Consider the following 19,635-nt stretch of genomic DNA (forward strand, 5'->3'; position numbering starts at 1 on the left):
TTTACAATATGCTCTTAAGTTATATTAGGAAATATAGAGAGGAATTTGACGAGAAAAACATAAAAACGTAATATAAAGCAGTGAGCAAGCACAGGGAGTGGGAGAATGTTCATTACAGGATAATTCTGGGACTCTGGGGCATCTAGCTTCCAGAATGGAGCAATGGTTTATGGTGCATCTAGTTAAAATGCTGTGTCCATGCATGAGAAATGCAATGAGGACTGGTTTCTGCAGTGGGAAAGAAGTCTGATTAAGGGACTTGTAAATTATATTTCGTAAATCACAACATATAATGGGCATCTCAAAATACCATATTCTTACAGTTCTTCCTTTCCCCCCATCTCACAAAACTGCTTTCCCATCAAAGTAGCTCTGCTGTCATCTCTGATGTCTTCAACTTGGCTGATGAAGGCGCTGTCCAGCCCAAGTGCTCCCGCCGGCTCCACCAGGTTCTATCTGGGGACACTGCAGAACAAGAAGCACAGAATGTACCTCTTGGAGCCGTTGTTTATCTTGCACCCCAGGGCATGTCTGTGCTTGGGGAATTCCACACAGAAACACTGGACTAAGAGGTTCTTATCTGGAGACTTAAGTGTCATTTGCAATATTGTTGTCGTATTTGATTAGTGGAGTAAATATTTTATAGTGTACATGAGTAATCAGTGTGCAATATCTATTGTGATAAAATTAAAGACATGCTTTTGTAAAATGTTCTCCATATTTTATTTTTCATTGAAGATTTAATCGGCAGTGTACCGTAAATTTCGTAAATTCACACCGTTTATGAATAAAGAACCATTGAAAATACAGTATATATTAATAAAGAGATATTATAATCTACTTTTAGAATTAATCCTCAAAACAAGCAGTTCTCACCATTCCACCACTATTCTCTTAGGCCAAGGTACCATTTTTTCTCACCTGGACTGCTGCAAGAGCCTGCTAATTGGCATGATTTCTAGGAGTTGGAAATATATACATTTTCTTGGTTATAAAACTGTGCTTTCCACAAAAATGTTTATTTGGTACAAAATTTATATTTTGACTAGTGCATTTCCTAATATAACTATGCAGACAGCTTAACTGAACACCATAAGTACATGGAACCTTGAGTAGGCATGAGATTTTGTCGGTTTGTCTAGAGTGATGCCCCAATAAATCCCAGAGTGATTTGAACAGTGAATAAAATAGTATTTGCAAAATCCCCTTTGGGGAATGATGAGAAAGAGGGAAAATCCAACTTCCCCAAGTTGAATTCCTGGTATTCTCACAAGCAGTGTGGACAATCGAAGCTATAGGCTGAGCCCCCAAACTTGGGGTTTGTTCATATGGAACTTAACCCCACAAAGGATAGGTCAAGTCTACTTAAAATTAGGCCTAAGAGTCATCACCAAGAGAACCTCTTTTGCTGTTCAGATGTGGCCTTTCTCTCCAGCCAACACAACAAGCAATCTCACCACCCTACCCTTGTCTACATGGGACATGACTCCCGGGGGTGTGGACCTTCCTGGCAATGTGGGACAGAAATCCTGGAATGAACTGAGACTCAGCATCAGAGGATTGAGAAAACCTTCCCGACCAAAAGGGGGAAGAATGAAATGAGACAAAATAAAGTCAATGACTGAGAGATTCCAAACAGAGTCGAGAGGTTATCCTGGAGGTTATTCTTACACACTTAATAGATACCTCTTTGTTAGTCAAGATGTAGTGGAGAGACTGGAGGGAACTACCTGAAAATGTGGAGCTGTTTCAATAGCCATGTTTCTTGAAGATGACTGTATAATGATATAGCTTTCACAATGTGACTGTGATTGTGAAAACCTTGTGTCTGATGCTTATCTACCTTATCAACAGATGAGTAAAACATATGGAATAACAGACGAGTAATACATATGGAATAAAGATGAATAGTAGGGGGAACAAATGTTAAAATAAATTTAGAGTGATATGCTGGTGATTGGTGATGGGGAGGGGTGGGGGGTATGGTATGTATGAATTTTTTTTCTGTTTTCTTTTTATTTCTTTTTCTGAATAGATGCAAATGTTCCAAGAAATGATCATGATGATGAATATGCAACTATGTGATGATATTGTGAATTACTGATTATATATGTAGAATGGAATGATCAAAAGTTATGAATGTTTGCGTTTGTTTGGTATTTTTTGGTATTTTACAAAAAAATTTAAAAATTAATAAAAAATAGATCATGGTGATGAATATACAGCTATGTCATATTGGGGGCCAGTGATTGTACACCTTGTACAGACTATATGCGTGTGAAGATTTCCCAATAAAAATATTTTTTAAAAAATTTTAAAAAACTGCTTTCACAGAGAAGGATAGGAAATATTAATTAGACATGGTCCATCTGAGGAAGTATTAGCAAAGGCAACAGACGAATTTGATTAGAAATGCGGAGTTAGAGGATAATCACATCACTATGGCCTTTCATCATTAGCAGTGATTTTATATTACAGAATCAGTGAAACAAGGAGGAGAGAGAAGGGGGTGGGTAGGTTGGAAGAATTAGAATTAATGTTTGATGCATTGTGGTTGATGCTTTACAAACACGGCATGGTGGACATTCTTCTCTTTACCCAAATCATTTCAAAGGTACCTGGCAATGTTATAAATTCTCCAGCGTGGGGTACATTTTCATGTATCCTTTTGCTTTGAGATAAAAGAAGGAAGAAAGTTCAGTGCCTGGAAGTCTGGTTTGGAGAAGAGAACCAGCAACAGAAAGTCATGGAAACAATCTGTTCTAGTTACCCATGTAGCCCAGTGGAGAAAGAGACTAAAATTAGAAGAATAAGGATGTTAGGCAAGGGTTCAAGTAGCCTTTTAAGGATCCTTAGGGAAGAAGTATAAGCCACAGTATGGAAATTTGCATTCTTCCCACTTATTGAAGTTCTGTTGCAACCCCAGATGCTGGGAAGTCTGATATATCAGTGTCAGTGCCTGGTTGAATAGTAACAGGTAATTGGCAAGGATCCTGAAAGCCAGTGGGAGATGATGGACAGTTCCTCCAGAAATGGAACAGTGACAACTGCTAATGGGTCAGAACTGTTCATAAGTATGCATGGATAGCCCTTGGATCTCAGAAATACTTTCAAGATAGTTTATAGAGGATAGTAGACAAAAGGAAATTAAAAGGAGCAAAATTTGAATTGCTAATAATATAACATCATCCAAAAACTGAGAAGTATAAGGAAATTGGGTTACAGTTATCTTATTTAATTCTTATGACACATATTCTGAGAAACATATGAAGATAAAAAACGAATCCTAAATAAAAGGTGCAATTTGGTGAAAATATATTTACGTGTAGTTTTAATCACCACTTTCTTAATCCTTTATTTAATTATACAGGTGTTTAGAGTCCCCTGACAAACGGAGGGCACAGATCACTGTTCACACTTCCGAGTTATGGTTCTACCACATATTAGTCAGTCCTAAATAGTATAAAATAAACCATTTGAAATACTATGGTAACAGTCAATACTATTAAGATAACTTTATTTATATAGAAAACAATGTAACAACACTAGTAAAGAGTATAATGTTAGATGTAGATACTCAAAATTCCTACATATAATCAGAAAGTTTGTGGTAAAGATAGACTTTAAAATAATAAACCTTATGAATGTTATAGATTTCTAAATCATGTGATCTCCCCTAAGCATCTCATTTTTTTGCACTAGGCACTGGAAGAATGCATTTTAATCTACAATTTTTAAAGACAGCCACATGTTTAAAAATTCATAAATATCATCCCTGCTCTCCAAGATTCATTGTTCGTCAAAAATGATTTTCATCAGGAGTTAGTCCCTAGGACAATAGACTGATTTCCAGGGAACCAAGAATTTAGCAATAGTTTCCCATAGTCTCCAGCAAATGATGCATAACGACTTTGCCTTACAAAGCTCAATATTGTTGATACCAGAGTAGCTGCTATCACTGTCTACTGTTTGACTAATGAAAGTGGCAATAAATAGAAACAGAAGCACAATTAAAACAAATGATTGATGTTCACAGAGCTCTTAAAGGTAAGCTATGGGGATTTGAAGGAATGGTTATGTCTTCTAATGTATTTAATTTTTAATGAAAGAAAATACTTATTTTTCCTTAAGCCCTTACAGTTTGTTTTAGAAAATTCCACTTCAGATTATTTCGCATGCAAATATTAGTTGTTTGCATTTTTTTATCAACAGCAACTTCCAAAATGTTTCGGAATATATACCACATTTTTAATCATATACAAATATAATAAATTCTTTCATCTACAAGCTGCCTTAACACAAATGAATTATTTAAAAGGAGCATACTTTGAAGCAAAGTGGAGTTTCAGTAAATGCAAAGTTAGAGGCTTAATTTTAGAACCAATTCCTCTCACTAGCCACATGGCCAGTCCTAGAATATCAACCACCTATTTTTCACAAGGGATTTTTCTCTAAAAATATTATCATCAGAAGTCCAGTCGTGAAAATGCAGGCCTCTATACTCCACCCAAAACTTGGAGCAACGAATAAGAGCTGGCAGAATTATCTTTCTCAAAACTTGAGAAAACAGCTAAAGAATTTCAGTTATAAAGGAAGTACCAAATCAAGAAATAGGCAATTTGCAAAAGTTTGAAAGAAAAAAGGCAGGCCACGGTGGCTCAGCCGGCAAAGTTCTCGCCTGCCATACTGGACACCCGGGTTCGATTCCCGGTGCCTGCCAATGCAAAAAAAACAACCAAACAAAAAAAAAACACCTTCTTTTGGGGCACTGACACCTCCCCGACCTCCTCACTGGTGCCATGCAGAGGTGGCCCATGCTCCCAATGTGGGTCGCCAGTCCTGTTCAGTAGGAACAGAATAATAACCCTTGTGTACGTACTGGGGCCATACATGCCTGTCCAGTTTGTCGGCAGCCTGAAGAACTGAACCAAACCACTCGTCATAGGCTCACCATCCCAGAACTTGCCCTGCATGTAAAAAGCAGCTCGCTGAGTTCTCCAATGGAATGGTCAAATGGCACCTACCGAGACACACTGTATGACGTCACTGCAGCCCACCACTTCAATCTTTTTATCCGGACATGGGCAACACTCTTAGGTACCACAGAGACGGAGGGATTTTAGGCAGGGCCTTATTGTACCAAAAAGATCCATTTGAGCCAGTCTGTCAGGGCTAGCAAGGAATAGGTAATTATTGCTTAAGGAACCCATAACCAATAAGCATTCTCCTGCCACTGGGCCATTAATTTGCTCTCTCTCCCTCTTTTTTACAGAGTAATGCCCTACATGTACTCTCTATTCACTTTTCTCTACACATCCTGACTTCAGGTGCACCTGAACTTCCCTCCAGGCTATTTATACAGGTGGGACCCCTGAGGAGTTGGGATAAGGAAGGTAGGGTCTTGAGTCAGCCTTCAAGTTTTCAGCTTCTTAATGCTTTATTTTTATGCTTTCTATTTTCTTTTAACTCAGACATGCAGTATTGTGTCACCTTGTGCTCCTTAATTCAGAGCAGACAGATATCCTCTGCAGACAAAGCTATCAATTATTTGTATTGTATTATTGCTTCCCCTTCATTCCACAGTCAAACAACCATCCTTTTTCCTATGTAAACATTTACTATGATGTATTTTACAGGCTTCCTCAGATGACATTTATCCTTAGAAAATAATATATAATGTTATTTTTATTCAATTATTAACTTATAAAAGCCTATGTATATATTTGTAATAATTTCTTTCAACGTTTACTCAATATTGTATATTTAGATGTGTTTCTCTTACTGTGCAATACCTAAGCCATCATAACACACCATTTAATAATATTTATCCATTACCTGAATGATGACACAGTAGTTGTTAACAGAAATGATGCTGCAATGAACACGTCTCCACCAAGTTTATTTAAATCAAATTATAATCACTCTATAATTTTTTTCCCATTCTCATTGAGTTATTTTCATTGGTTATAAATAGCAGTGATAGAGATGGATGGAAAAGAAAAGAACTGGAACATTGAGAAATCCCCCTCTGGTTGGCACCAAAATATGTGATGCATATATATGTGTCAATCTACTCTATGGAAATTTAATATATCATCAAGCTGCCCATTGTTTCAGGCTCACTTATGTAGCAAAATGCCAATTTACAGGAAAAAATATGTAACTATAATATTTTTCTATTATATTATCAAGAGCCTTTCACCTTGGAAAACAAAAAACAAGTAAATGATTGTTACTCGAACAGCCAGATGTGAAAAGATTCAATACTTGCTGTTGATAGAATCAATCATTTAGAACTAATTATGTTACATGCTAACTATACTGATATCCTCATTTTATGTTAAAGTTTCAAAAAATAAGGAACCTCTTATCAGGTGAAACAACCTTGCAAAACATACATTCTGACTATCTTAGGTTTAATCTTTGAATTTTTGAGGTATGTTTCCACGTCTCTAGACTGTGTTGGATACATTTTTAAAAGTTCAGCTACAAATCAAATATGAAAAATTTAAAGGCAATTTGAAATTCATTACAGTTACTTGAAACTATTTTTTCAAGGACTTGGGTCATATCTATTTGTGGACAATTATTTTAAAGTTGTTTTAATCCCAGTAGCTATAATTAATGTCTATATTTGTGGAAAGATAGAAAATATCATTGAGGAACAAAATAATTGCAATGATTATGTCATGACGCAATCAATACAAAGCAGATAAATAAAACTAGCAAAAGGTTATCATTCACACAGAGATCATTAATGAACAATTATTTAATTAGTTATGTTACTACCACAGTGGGAAATACTGTGGCAAAAAGCCCAGACACTGTTAAGAAAGAGAATAATCAGCACCACTTAAATTAAAAGTCATCTTTAAGCCCACTTTTTGTTTTATCTGCAGCATAGTATCCAGGTGAAGTATTTTTTTTTCATATTTATCACAACTCCATAAAATACTTTCCTAAAGAAACAGGAATGTATTCCACAGATACAATAGTTTCTGTAAGAGACATGAGTGAATTCAGAGGCAGTAATAGAGTCTGTATGGTCAGTTTTAAAATTCAATTATTTCTCTTAAATATGTCTGGCTTTTCTAGGTTTTTTAATGGCTTCCAAGCTAGTCCCTACCTTAACACAATCCAAGTTTCTAATTATGTCTGAAAATCAGAAGCAAAATTGATTTTAGTGGGAAAGTGCAGTTACAGTTAACCATGACTCTCTTGTTCAAATTTCAGCATCATGCAATCAGAACAGGATAACTGGGTTGGAATTATGTGATTTCATGCAGAGAATACACAGTGTAAGGAGCAGCAGTGCATCCTCACATAATCAAAGTCTGTGAGCATATTAGTATCAATATCATTAATCTTAAGTAAAGAAAATATAATTATCGTTTGAGAAGAAGGCTACATTTGGCAAAATATTCTCACAAGCAGCATGTACTCATGGAGATGCATGCTATGAAGCATTATAAATTATATCTTTATATAATAATACAGTGTTGGAAATAAATTTTGATCTGAAAACAAGAATTAAACAAATTTATATAATCAATTAAATTTATTAAATTAAAATTCTATTCTGTTTTAATAAAAAGGCACAGTAACTTTAATAAATGTTGGTATTTCATAAACAAAGAGAAAATAAATATTTATGAAACAAGAATTGTATATTTCTGTATTATTAAATGCCTTCTATAGTGAACAAAAGAGCCCTGTTCTGGGTGGGCCACAGTGGCTCAGCAGGCAAGAATGCTTGCCTGCCATGCCAGTGAACCCGGGTTCAATTCCCGGTGCCTGAACCTGCCCATGTAAAAAAAAAAAAAAAAAGCCCCTTTCTCCACTCCCCAAAAGTAAGGACAACTGACTGTTCTTCTTCTCATTAGTTTTAGTTTTGGGCCAGTGCCCCAAAGTTATCTGTAAAGCATAGCGACACTAATGTATACCTTTCTATTATATTTTTATTATTACTATGTCTTTGGTATTATAATAGTCAGCATCCTAATATTTCACAAAGTCTTATAAACTGGGATGTTTTAAAAGTTTTATTGAAAAGTAGCTTTATTGAGGTATAACTTATATACAATAAATTCATCTATTTTAAATGCACAGTTAAATGGGTTTTAATAAATATATACAGGCTTAAAATTATGACTACAATCCCAGTATAGAATACGTCTGTTATCTCAGAGAATCTCTGGATCCTCTTTGTAGTCTTTCTCCACCCTCACCCTGTGCCTTGCAATGACTGATCTGTTTTTGGTCACAATTTTTTTGTCTTTTCTAGAATTTGATTCAAATGGACTCATATAGTAGTAGTTTTTTGTGTTTGGTGTCTTTTACTGAGCATGATGTTTTTGAAATACATCCGTGCTGTTACATGTGTCACGTTAGGTTATTTTTATTGCTGAGTGGTATTCCGTTACATGGATAAACCATATTTTGTTTATCTGGCACACTTTAATGGTCATCTAGATTTCTATTTTTTGATTAGTTTATGTAATGCTCTTACAAATACCTGAATACAAGCCATCGTGCAGACATGTCTTCATTCTTTTCGGAGGATAGTGATTAGATTTCTCTTTTTCCTGCCATACTTTGAACCAATTGGGATGTAGAGAGAGAGACAGCAAGTAAAGAAAAATCTGCTTTATTACTGAAAAAGAATTGAAAAATGTGTATTAGGGCAGCAGAAATGCGAGCAATCCAATGCTGCGCTCAGGAATCTTGACAATTCTGTTATACACAGCACTAGATTACAGTAGATTGCCACAGTGGGCAGAGCTTGTGCTGCACTGATCTATGATATGGAGATTCAGGACACAGGAAAGTACTGTGATACAGGATGCTTCTCCACATGGAAACCATGGTACAAGTGAGTTCTCCAATATTCTCTAGCTATTTGTTTTCCTAACCCATTGTGCTAAACCATGAAGCCTATGTTTAACCAGAATGATGTGTCTTTCTCTTTTAGATAAAGAGGTCCATAGTATATTAAGCATTCCTGTTCCCACCTGTACTATACCACTCCCCATACCAATCATTGCTTCTTTGTGCATTCACCCACACCCATGAAGAGACATTACGTATTGTGCCTTCAGAGAATCTAAGATGGAACAGAATTATCATTGGTTAAAAAAATTCCAAGGCTACAATATTCTTAAAGGTGAAACCTTATTTCCTATCCTATTTCCAATCTTAATTTATGTTCTTTTACATTTTCTATCAATCTCAGAAGTTCTGCAATTTAATCAAATGAGAAGATAAAGTTATGCTTCAAACTAAATGCCAATAAGATGCCCACACTTGAACATTAAATTCCATTCAATATAAAATTTTGAGGAACCAAGTAAAATTCTACAATTAAAATCTATTTTATGTTAAAGTGAAAAGAACTTAAAGGTGAAACTTCTTGCCCTAGTAAATTAAAGTACAAAAATAATGGCATTCTAAATCCACGCAATACATTTCCTTATTCTGCTCAGTCTCAGCTCAGATTGAGAATAGGGCAGATTGTTTACCATAATAGGGCAGCATTAGGGTTTTTCAACCCTTCAACTTCTCTCTGGAATAGGTAATTCATTCATGGTCTCTGAAGAAAGGAACTCAATGTTTAGCCTCAATATTTCCAACATTACTACAGCATTTACTCAACCTTCATCACATGTAGAAATCTACACAAAAGTTACAATATTTGATAAACTGGCAAAATTATTTCTTCTAGAGCTGAGTATGGAGTTAAACTACTCAAAAGGGATTCAACTTCTGTCACGGTCAGGTTCATGTGTCAACTTGAACAGGTGATGATGCCTGTTTGGTTGGGCAAGTGCTGGCCTGTCTGTAACCATGAGGACATTTCATAGAATTAAAGCATGATCACGATAAATCAGTATCCACCTCTGATTGCATTTATAATCATCCAAGGGGAGTGTCTTCTGCAATGAGTGAAATTTGATCTAATCACTGGAAGGCTTTTAAGGAGGATTCAGAAGAGACACTCTTCTCTTCCTCCTTTGGCTGGTGAACCTCTCCTGAGGTGTTTGTTCACACCATTCATCAGAGTTGTCAGCTTCACAGCATGCCTTACAGATTTTGGACTCTATGTTCCCATGGTTACATGAGACACTTTTATAAATTTATATCTATGGATATTTCCTGCTGATTCTGTTTCTCTAGAGAACCCTAGCTAATAGAGCTTGGTACCAGAAGTGGGGTGTTTTTTAAGAAACAGAATCTTAAAAATGGATTTTTACAATTGGTTTTCTACTCTGACAGGAGTCAAAGGCACTACGGACTCTGATTCCCATAATCAGAATGATGCTGCCAATCCATGGGAGGAGTTGGCATAAGAGATAGTCAAAACATCACCATTCAATTCTTCTAATGCTTCACTTGTAGGAAGCCAGGCTCTGGGGGATAAAGTGTTTCACACCTTTGCAGAGTTTTGTGGGAATAAGAGATATAGAGATGTTGGTTGGTTGTTGTTATATACACTGCATACATTAATGACTGAAAGGTATGGGCTTAAGGCTCCACATGAGAAGCTTGCATGCTGTCTGACAGATGTAAATGTTTCTATGAGTGTCCTGAAGGGAAATCTTATTTCCTGTAGCCATAAATTTGAGATCTCTGAAAATCATACTCAGAATCTTATTGTTAGAAGAGCAACTTTACAACATAAACTGAAATCTCAATCTTGCATGGTGTCTGCTGTTAAAGGGAGGGCATTGATTGGAAAGGAGTGGGACCCTGAAAAAATGGGATGGTGACATATGGATTGATAATGATGTTGGTGGAGATGTTGAAACCCTAGGACATGCTGAGTCTTCTCTAGATAAACCTGTAATAGTCTTCCCTGAGGACATAACCACCCCACCTCCAACCTGCCCTGGGGTATTGGCCACTCAACCTCCACCTGAGGGGATTAGCCCTAGAGTGATTAATCCTGTTTCACCAGATGAAACTGCAAATGAACACCCTGCAGTAAGTGGCTTGGAAGATATTTCTAATTCCTTTCATGTCGCATACCACCACCCCTCATTTCTTCCAGACCTATAGCTAGACTAAAGTCCCAATAGGTCCTGAAGGCGAGGTTCAAAGTATCACCCATGAGGAGGTATGTTATACTCCAAAAGAACAGTGTGAGTTTTTCAATTTATATAGATAGAAATCATATATATGTGGCAATGGATTTTAAGGGTGTGGGATAATGGTGGGAGGAATATAAAGCTGGATCAGGCTGAATTTATTGATAAGGGCCCACTAAGCAGAGATTCTGCATTCAATGTTATAGCTCAAGGGGTTAGAAAAGGCATTAAGAGTTTGCTTGTATGATTGGCTGAAACATGGATCAAAAGGTGGCCAACATTACCTGAGGTTGAAATGCCAGAACTGCCCTCTGATCCGAGGCTTAGAGAGATTGAAATGTTAGAGTGGATTTATCATGGAAAGCTTGCACTTACAACAGGGGAATGACTGGAGGATGCACCTTTTACCAGAACTGTGAGAAATAAATTTGTGAGACTAGCACCATCATCACTGAAGTGCTTTGCAGTTGCACTTTTCTGTTGGTCAGACATTACTGTGGGAACAACTGTCACTGAGCTGGGATCCTTAAACACAATGGGGATGACCTTTTGTATAGGCAGAATCCAGGTGGGAGCTCTGAATTGCCAAAGAAAAGGTGGACGTGGCTATCATAATAGACAGCAGACTCAAAGCAGGAGTCAAAATAATCTGACTTGCAGAGACTTGTGGTGTTGGCTGGTAGATCATGGGGTACCTAGAAGTATAATAGGTAGGCAGTCTACTAAATTCTTGTTTGAGCTGTATAAACAAGAGCTCTAGGTCAAGTGAGTAGAAATCTAACTTGAATTAGAAAAAGACAGAGTCATGGCCCCTTAATCAATTTCCAGACTTGAAGCAGTTTACAGACCCAGAGCCACTTGAATGAGGGGGAGGCCAGGTCCCTTTGGGGGAGAAACCTGTTACACTGCCACAAATTTATACTGTTAATCTTCCTCCAAGTCTTCCCCCCAAGGAGACTGACAGCCTTTTACCAGGATAACTGTGCATTAGGGAAAAGGAAATGATCGGATATTTTGGGGATTATTAGACACTGATTCAGAAGTGACATTAATTCCAAGGGACCCAAAACATCCTCTGGTCTACCAGTCAGAGTGGGGACTTATGGAAGTCAGGTCATTGGAATTTTAGCTCAGATCCATCTCACAGTGGGTCCAGTGAGCCTCTGGACCCATTCTGTAGTTACTTCCCCAGTTCCAGAATGCATAATTGGAATAGACATGCTGAGCAACTGGCAGAATCCCCACACTGGCTCTCTAACTCGTGGAGTGAGGGGTATTATGGTAGGAAAGGCCCACTGGAAGCCAGTAGAACTGCCCCTACCTAGCAAAATAGTAAATCAGAAGTAATACCTGATTCCTGGAGGGATTACAGAGATTACTGCCACTCTTAAGGACTTGGAAGATGCAGGGGTGGTGATTCCCACCACATCCCCATTCAACTCTCCTATTTTGCCTGTGCAGAAAACAGGTGAGTCTTGGAGAATGACAGTGGATTATCGTAAGCTCAACCAGGTAGTAACTCCAATTGCAGCTGCTGTTCCAGACGTGATATCATGCTTGAGCAAATTAATACATCCCCTGGTACGTGGTATGCAGCTATTGATCTGGCAAATGCTTTTTTCTCAATAGCTATTAGTAAGGACCATCAGAAACAGTTTGCATTCAGCTGGCAAGATCAGCAATATACTTTCATTGTCCTACCTCAGAGATATATCAACTCTCCAGCTCTAAATCATAATCTTGTCTGCAGGGACATTGACTGTTTCTCCCTCCCACAAGACATCACACTGGTCCATTATATTGATGATGTCATGTTGATTGGACCTAGTAAACAAGAAATAGCAACTAATCTAGACTTATTGTTAAGGCATTTGCATGTCAGAGGATGGGAGATAAATCCAACGAAAATACAGCGGCTTTCCAACTCAGTGAAATTTCTAGGTGTCCAGTGGTGTGGAGGCATGTTGAGATATCCCATCTAGGGTGAAGGATTAGTTGCTGCATCTGGCCCCAGCTATGACCAAAAAGGAGGCACAACGCCTAGTTCGTCTCTTTGGATTTTGGTGACAACATATTCCTCATTTGGATGTGCTACTCTGGCCCATTTATCGAGTGACCAGAAAAGCTACTAATTTTGTGTGGGGACCTGAACAAAAGGAGTCTCTTCGACAAGTCCATGATGATGTACAAGCTGCTCTGCCACTTGAACCATATGATCCAGCATATCCAATGGTGCAGGCCCCTATAGAATAATCACAAGATCCTTAGGATTTTGGAGCAAAGCCTTATCATCTGCTGCAGATAACTATTCTCTTTTAGAGAAACAGCTTTTGGCCTGCTACTGGACCTTAGTAGAGACTGAACATTAACTATGGGCCACCTAGTTACCATGAGACTTGAGTTGCCTATAATGAACTGGGTATTGTCTGACCCACCAAGCCATAAAGTTGGGCATGCAGAGCAGTACTCCATCATAAAATAGAAATGGTATATACGAGATAAGGTCAGGGCAGGTCCTAAAGGTACAAGTAAGTTACATAAGGAAGTGACCCAAATGCCCATGGTCTCCACTCCTGCCACATTACCTTCTCTTTCCCAGTCCAGAGCTATGGCCTCTTGGGGAGTTCTTTACGGTGAAGTAACTGAGGAAGAGAAAACTCAGGCCTGGTTTACAGATGGTTCTGCAAGATATGTAGGTGCCACCTGGAAGTGGACAGCTGCAGCATTACAACTTCTTTCCACGATGTCCCTGATGGACAGTGGTGAGGAGAAATCCTGCCAGTGGGCAGAACTTTGAGCAGTGCATCTGGTTGTTCATTTTGCTTTGAAGGAGAGCTGGCCAGATGTGCATTTGTATACTGACTCAACTCATGGGCTGTTGCTAATGGTTTGGTTGGATGGTCAGGGACTTGGAAAGACCATAATTGGAAAATTGGTGACAAAGAGGTGTGAGGAAGAGGTATGTGGATAGACCTTTCTGAGTGGACTAGGAACATGAAGATATTTGTGTTCCCTGTGAATGCACACCAGAGGGTGATTTCAGCAGAGGAAGGTTTAATAATCAATTGGATATGATGACCCATTCTGTGAATACCAGTCAACCTCCTTCCCAAGCAACTCCTGGCATTGCCCAATGGGCTCATGAACAAAGTGGTCATGGTGGTAGGGATGGAGGTTACACATGGACTCAGCAACATGGACTTCCACTCACCAAGACTTACCTGGCTACAGCCACTGCTGAGTGCTCAATCTGCCAGCATCAGAGACCCACACTCAGCCCCTGATATGGCAACAATCCCCTAGGTGGCCAGCCAGCTACATGGTGGCAAGTTGATTACATTGGACCACTCCCTTCATGGAAGGGGCAGCAATTTTTTCTAATTGGAATAGACACATACTCTGGATATGGGTTTGCTTTCTCTGCATGCAATGCTTCTGTCAAAACTACCATCCATGGACTTACAGAATGCCTTATCCTTCATCATGGTATTCCACATAACATTGCTTCTGATCAAGGAACACACACTTCACAGTAAAGGAAGTATAGGAACGGGCACATGCTCATGGAATTCACTAGTCTTACCATGTTCCCCATCATCCAGAAGCAGCTGGATTGATAAGACAGTGGAATAGTCTTTTGAAACCTCAATTAGGGTGCCAACTAGATGGCAACACCTTGCAGGAATGGAGTAATGTTCTCTAGGAAGCTGTGTATGCTCTGAATCTTCATCCACTGAATGGTGCTGTTTCTCCGATAGCCAGATTCATGGATTCAGGAACAAAGGGGTAGAAATGGGAGCAGCACCACTCACTATTACCCCTAATGATCCACTAGGAAAATTTTTGCTTCCTTTACCTGCAACCTTGAGCTCTGCTGGTGTGCAGGTTTTAGTTCCAGAAGTAGGCGTGCTTCCACCAGGAGAAACGATTTCATTAAATTGGAATCTAAGGCTGCCACCTGATCACTTTGGGCTACTCATGACCATGGATCAACAAGTCGAGAATGGGATTACTTTACTGTCTGGGGTGATTGACCCTGACTAACAAAGGGAAATAACATTGCAGCTACACAATGGAGGTAAAGAAGAGTTTTCCTGGAATATAAAGGAGATTCTCCTAGGGCATCTTTTAGTACTACCATGCCCTATGATTAAAATCAGTGGAAAACTGCAACAACCCAATCCAGCTAGGACTACCAATGGCTCTGAAAATTCAGGAGTAAATGTTTGGGTCACTCCACCAGGCAAAGTACCACGGCCAGTTGAAGTGCTTGCTGAGGGTAAAGGGAACATGGAATGGGTAGTGGGAAGGAGATAGTGATCAGTATGAACTACGACCATGTGATCAGTTACAGAAATAAGGACTGTAATGCTGTTTTGTTCATGTTATAGTATTTAAGTTTTAAAATATCAAGTTTGAGAATGAATATTACCCAAGGACTTGCACCCTATTCTGGGGAGATTTGATGCATTTCAACTTGTATGCTGACAGGAGTATTGTCAGGTGAGGGAAAAAAATGTTTCTTTTATTGTTTTCTATTTAGAGATTTAGTATGGTTAAAGGGGATGTGTATAGTTGCCAAGATGACAAGGGGTGGACTGTCATGGTCAGGTTCATGTGTCAAATTGGCCAGGTGGTGATGCCCGTTTGTCTGGCCGGGCAAGTGTTGGCCTGTTTGTTACTATGAGGACATTTCATAGAATTAAATCATGATCATTTTAGCTGCATCCACAGCTGATTGCACTTGTAATCAGCCAAGGGGTGTGTCTTCTGCAATGAGTGATGTTTAATCTAATCAGGAGGATTCAGAAGAGACACTTTTCTCTTCCTGCTTCAGCTGGCAAGCCTCTTCTGTGGAGTTCCTCCAGACCATTCATTGGAGTCATCAAATTCACAGCCTGCCCTATGGATTTTGGACTCTACATTCCTATGGTTACATGAGACATTTTTATAAATTTTATATCTATGGATATTTTCTGCTGATTCTGTTTCTCTAGAGAATTCTAGCTAATATAACTTTCAATTCCAGCTTTGACATGTAAAAAGCTTGTAAGTCATCACTCACATCCTTACAAAAAGAAAAACTGGAAAACAGAAAATCAGCTTTTCTTGAACTCATCACATAACTGAGATTTTAGGGCAAACTGCCATCCCAAAATCTGAAGACACAAGTGCATCCAGAGAGCTGCTTCCTGAAGTAGAAGCCCCTACAGCCATAAACTGTTAAGAATACTTGAATGCTAATCTGGACAAATTGCAGGAGGCTTATATGGCCTATAAGGAAAGTATGAGCCTCTGAAGGGCTATATGCTTATAGATTGCTCACGCTTTCATGGGATTTTCTCCAGGAATCCTACCACGTTCTCAGAGTGAGGATTCTGAAAAATCCCTTCTTGGTCCAAACAAGAGTATGGGGAAAAGTTAAGATTGTAATATACAACCTTTTTGAAAGGAGGAGCATTCACCAGAGCATTGTTCAGAAACTTTGCCCAAGTCGAGCAAGGGAATTTATTCCCACTCCAGCCCCTGCCATTCTTCCTGTCTCACTGAAAGGGCACAATAACCAATGGGAAACAATGATTTAAGAATATTGATTGGAAAATTTGTAGCTAGGAAAGGTAGTAATGGAAAGGGGATCCAGCTACTCTCCTGGATGATGCAGAAGCACTTTTCAAGGCCAGAGCCATAAAAAGACTGAGACTACTCAAAATATTATAGAATATTTGCATTTACTTACATCCTACCACCACACCATCATGGTTCCTGTATCATAACAGTTGATTACAGCTGAAATATTTGTAAGACACAGATGCTCTCCAAGAGCAGTACATGAAAATTCTACAATTAAGTGCACAGTTTTCCAGTAAGACATAAAAACCTAAATAAGCATGCATCTAACAACAAAGCATCAAAATAAATAGTACAAAAAATGAAATAAGTGAACAAGAAATTGTTTTAAACATTTTTATTCTTAGAAATACCAGAGCCTCTCAGTTAGTAATTGATAAATCAAGCACACAGAAAAGAAGTGAGGATATAGATATCCTAAACAGTACTGTCAATTAACTTAATCTAATTAGCATACATTCAAGTCTTTATCCAACAGTAGAGGAGTACACATTCTTCTCAGGCTCCCATTAAACATTCACTAAAATAAAACACATTTTGGGCCATTAAATAAACCTTAACAAATTCACATGGAATTAAACTAGGAATCAATAACCAAAAGGTATCTGGATAATAACCAAATGTTTGGAAATTAAACATCCTTCTAAATAGTTCATGAGTCAATGAAGAATCTCAGTAGGAAATTTAAATATTTTGAACATGAAAAATTATTAAAATCTTTGGAGTGCAGCCAAATCAGTGCTTTCATGGGGATTTAATAATGCATTATTACAAAAGAAGGAAGATATAAAATCAATATCTAAATGGCCATCTTCATAAATTAGAGAAAGAAGAGCAAATGAATCCTAAAGCACATAGAAAAAAAAAAGAAAGTAGAGCAGAAGTCAATAAAATTGAATATGAGAAAATAGTAGAGAAAATTAGTGAAACCGAAAGTTGGTATTTGAAAAGATTAAAAAAATAAAAAACCTCTAGGTATACCAACAAAAAAGACAAATTTGAATTTTAAAAACCAAAATAAAAGACAAAAGTTGCACTGACAATATCAGGAATGAGACAACAAACACCACTACTGAGTCCATGAAAATTGAAACAGAAAACAGGAACAATTCTTATGCCCATGAATTTGAAAACTCAGAAATTTAACTAATTTCTAGAAAGAAACAAACTACCAAAAAGAACAAGCATATAACGTGAATATCTCTATGTACATTAAAGAAATATAATTAATAATTCATAAACCTTCGAAAAAGTAAAACACAAAGCCAAGATGATTCCACTGGTGAATTCTATCCACCATTTAAGGAAGAAATAATACTAATTCTCCATTATCTTTTTCAGAAAATAAAAATGGAAGGAACAGTTTCCAATTCATATCACAAAACCATCATACCCTAATAGATAAAATTATTAACAAGGAATACTATAAAACCAATACAGCTCATGAACATAGGTCTGAAATTCCTTCCAAATTATTAGGCAACTAAATCCAGAATGCAAGTACATTGTATGTCCCTAATAACATAATATCACAATGACAACCACAAAATTAATAAAAATACAAGGAGAAATTGAAGAATAAACTATTATAATGAAGATACCAACACTTCTCACTCAGTAATCAACAGATGAGAACTCGAAAAAAGAAACCATACACAAAGTATGTCCATTGAAGATTTAAACAAAAAAATGAGTAATTTTCATTTACGTAGATATGTACATCACAACATTTGTAGAACACTGATTCATTTCAAATAACATGGAACACTTGTGAAAATTGAGTATATAATTCATTGATCAAAAAAGAGCATAATAAAGGAAAAATAGTGTCACAATTTTTGAAGAGATGATATCTGAAACATATAAAACTATTATGGGATCATCACTTAAGTATTAAAAACACTGAAATTAGAGCTAAAAATTAAGTGAAAGACATTTTTAAAAAAGAATCTTGCATGGCCAATAAAATACGATTTTAAAAATTCATCTTTTTCATTAATTTTTGAAACAAATATTTTTTAGTGATTTACTATTTTATACCCACCAAATTAGTAAGAAGAGTTGAACAGATTTTCTTGCAAAGGAAACAGTATCTCTCCAGATAGATGAAATTATTCCTAATACTATTCATCTGATAAGGTAAATAGCATTATTAGCCCTAAGACTTCATACTCCCTGTGTTGGTGTGACGCTATTATGTACCACAGAAAAGCTATTTTTTAATTCAGATCCAATCTTGTGGAAGCAACCACTTCTTTTAATCCTTATTCAATATTTCAGGGCAGACACTTTTGATTAGATTATTTCCACAGATATATGATACACCCAGTTGTGGCTGTGACCTTCTGATTAAATGGAGATATGACTCTACCCACTCAAGATGGGTTTTGATTAGTTACTAGAGTCCCTTAGAAGAGGAAACATTTTGGAGAGGGCTCAGAATAGAGACACAGATATTTGAAGATGCTTGGAACCAAGCAGATATTGCCCTGTGCCTTCCCATGAGAAGCCACAACCTGGAGAGACCCGAGAGAAGCCATGAGATGAAGTCCAGCCCAGAGGAGGCCAGGAGCAAGGGACCAGCAGATGCCAGCCATGTGACTTCCCAGCAGGCAGAGGTACTCTGGATAGCATCACTCTTTCTTGAGTGAAGGTAACCTCTTGTTGGTGCTTTGGTTTAGACATTTTCTTGGTTCTAGAGCTGTAAACTTTTAATTTATTAAATTTAATTTTTAAAAGCCATTTCATTTCTGGTATATTGCACTCCAGCAGTTTAGCAAACCAATACACTCCCTATATCCACACCCTTTGATATGTAACTGTGCAATGCATTTCAGTTGAGGAAATAATTCTCTTTGTCTTGACTTGAATTGGACCTATGTCTTTGCCCAGTGGAATAAGGTATAAGTGAAAATGTGTCAGT

The 19,635-nt window shown here is 37.6% G+C and overlaps 1 long non-coding RNA gene across 1 annotated transcript; it reads right to left on the reverse strand.

The window, feature by feature from the left end:
• On the reverse strand, positions 1-4,966 carry LOC143667951 (uncharacterized). The gene is made up of 3 exons (XR_013168207.1): positions 4,895-4,966; positions 322-465; positions 1-228 (listed from the first exon to the last, which is right to left on the reverse strand). It is a non-coding gene; the product is annotated as an uncharacterized LOC143667951 (long non-coding RNA).
• Positions 4,967-19,635: the final 14,669 nt, after the last annotated feature.

Source organism: Tamandua tetradactyla, chromosome 24 (genome assembly GCF_023851605.1).
Source record: "Tamandua tetradactyla isolate mTamTet1 chromosome 24, mTamTet1.pri, whole genome shotgun sequence".
Lineage (NCBI taxonomy): Eukaryota > Metazoa > Chordata > Mammalia > Pilosa > Myrmecophagidae > Tamandua > Tamandua tetradactyla.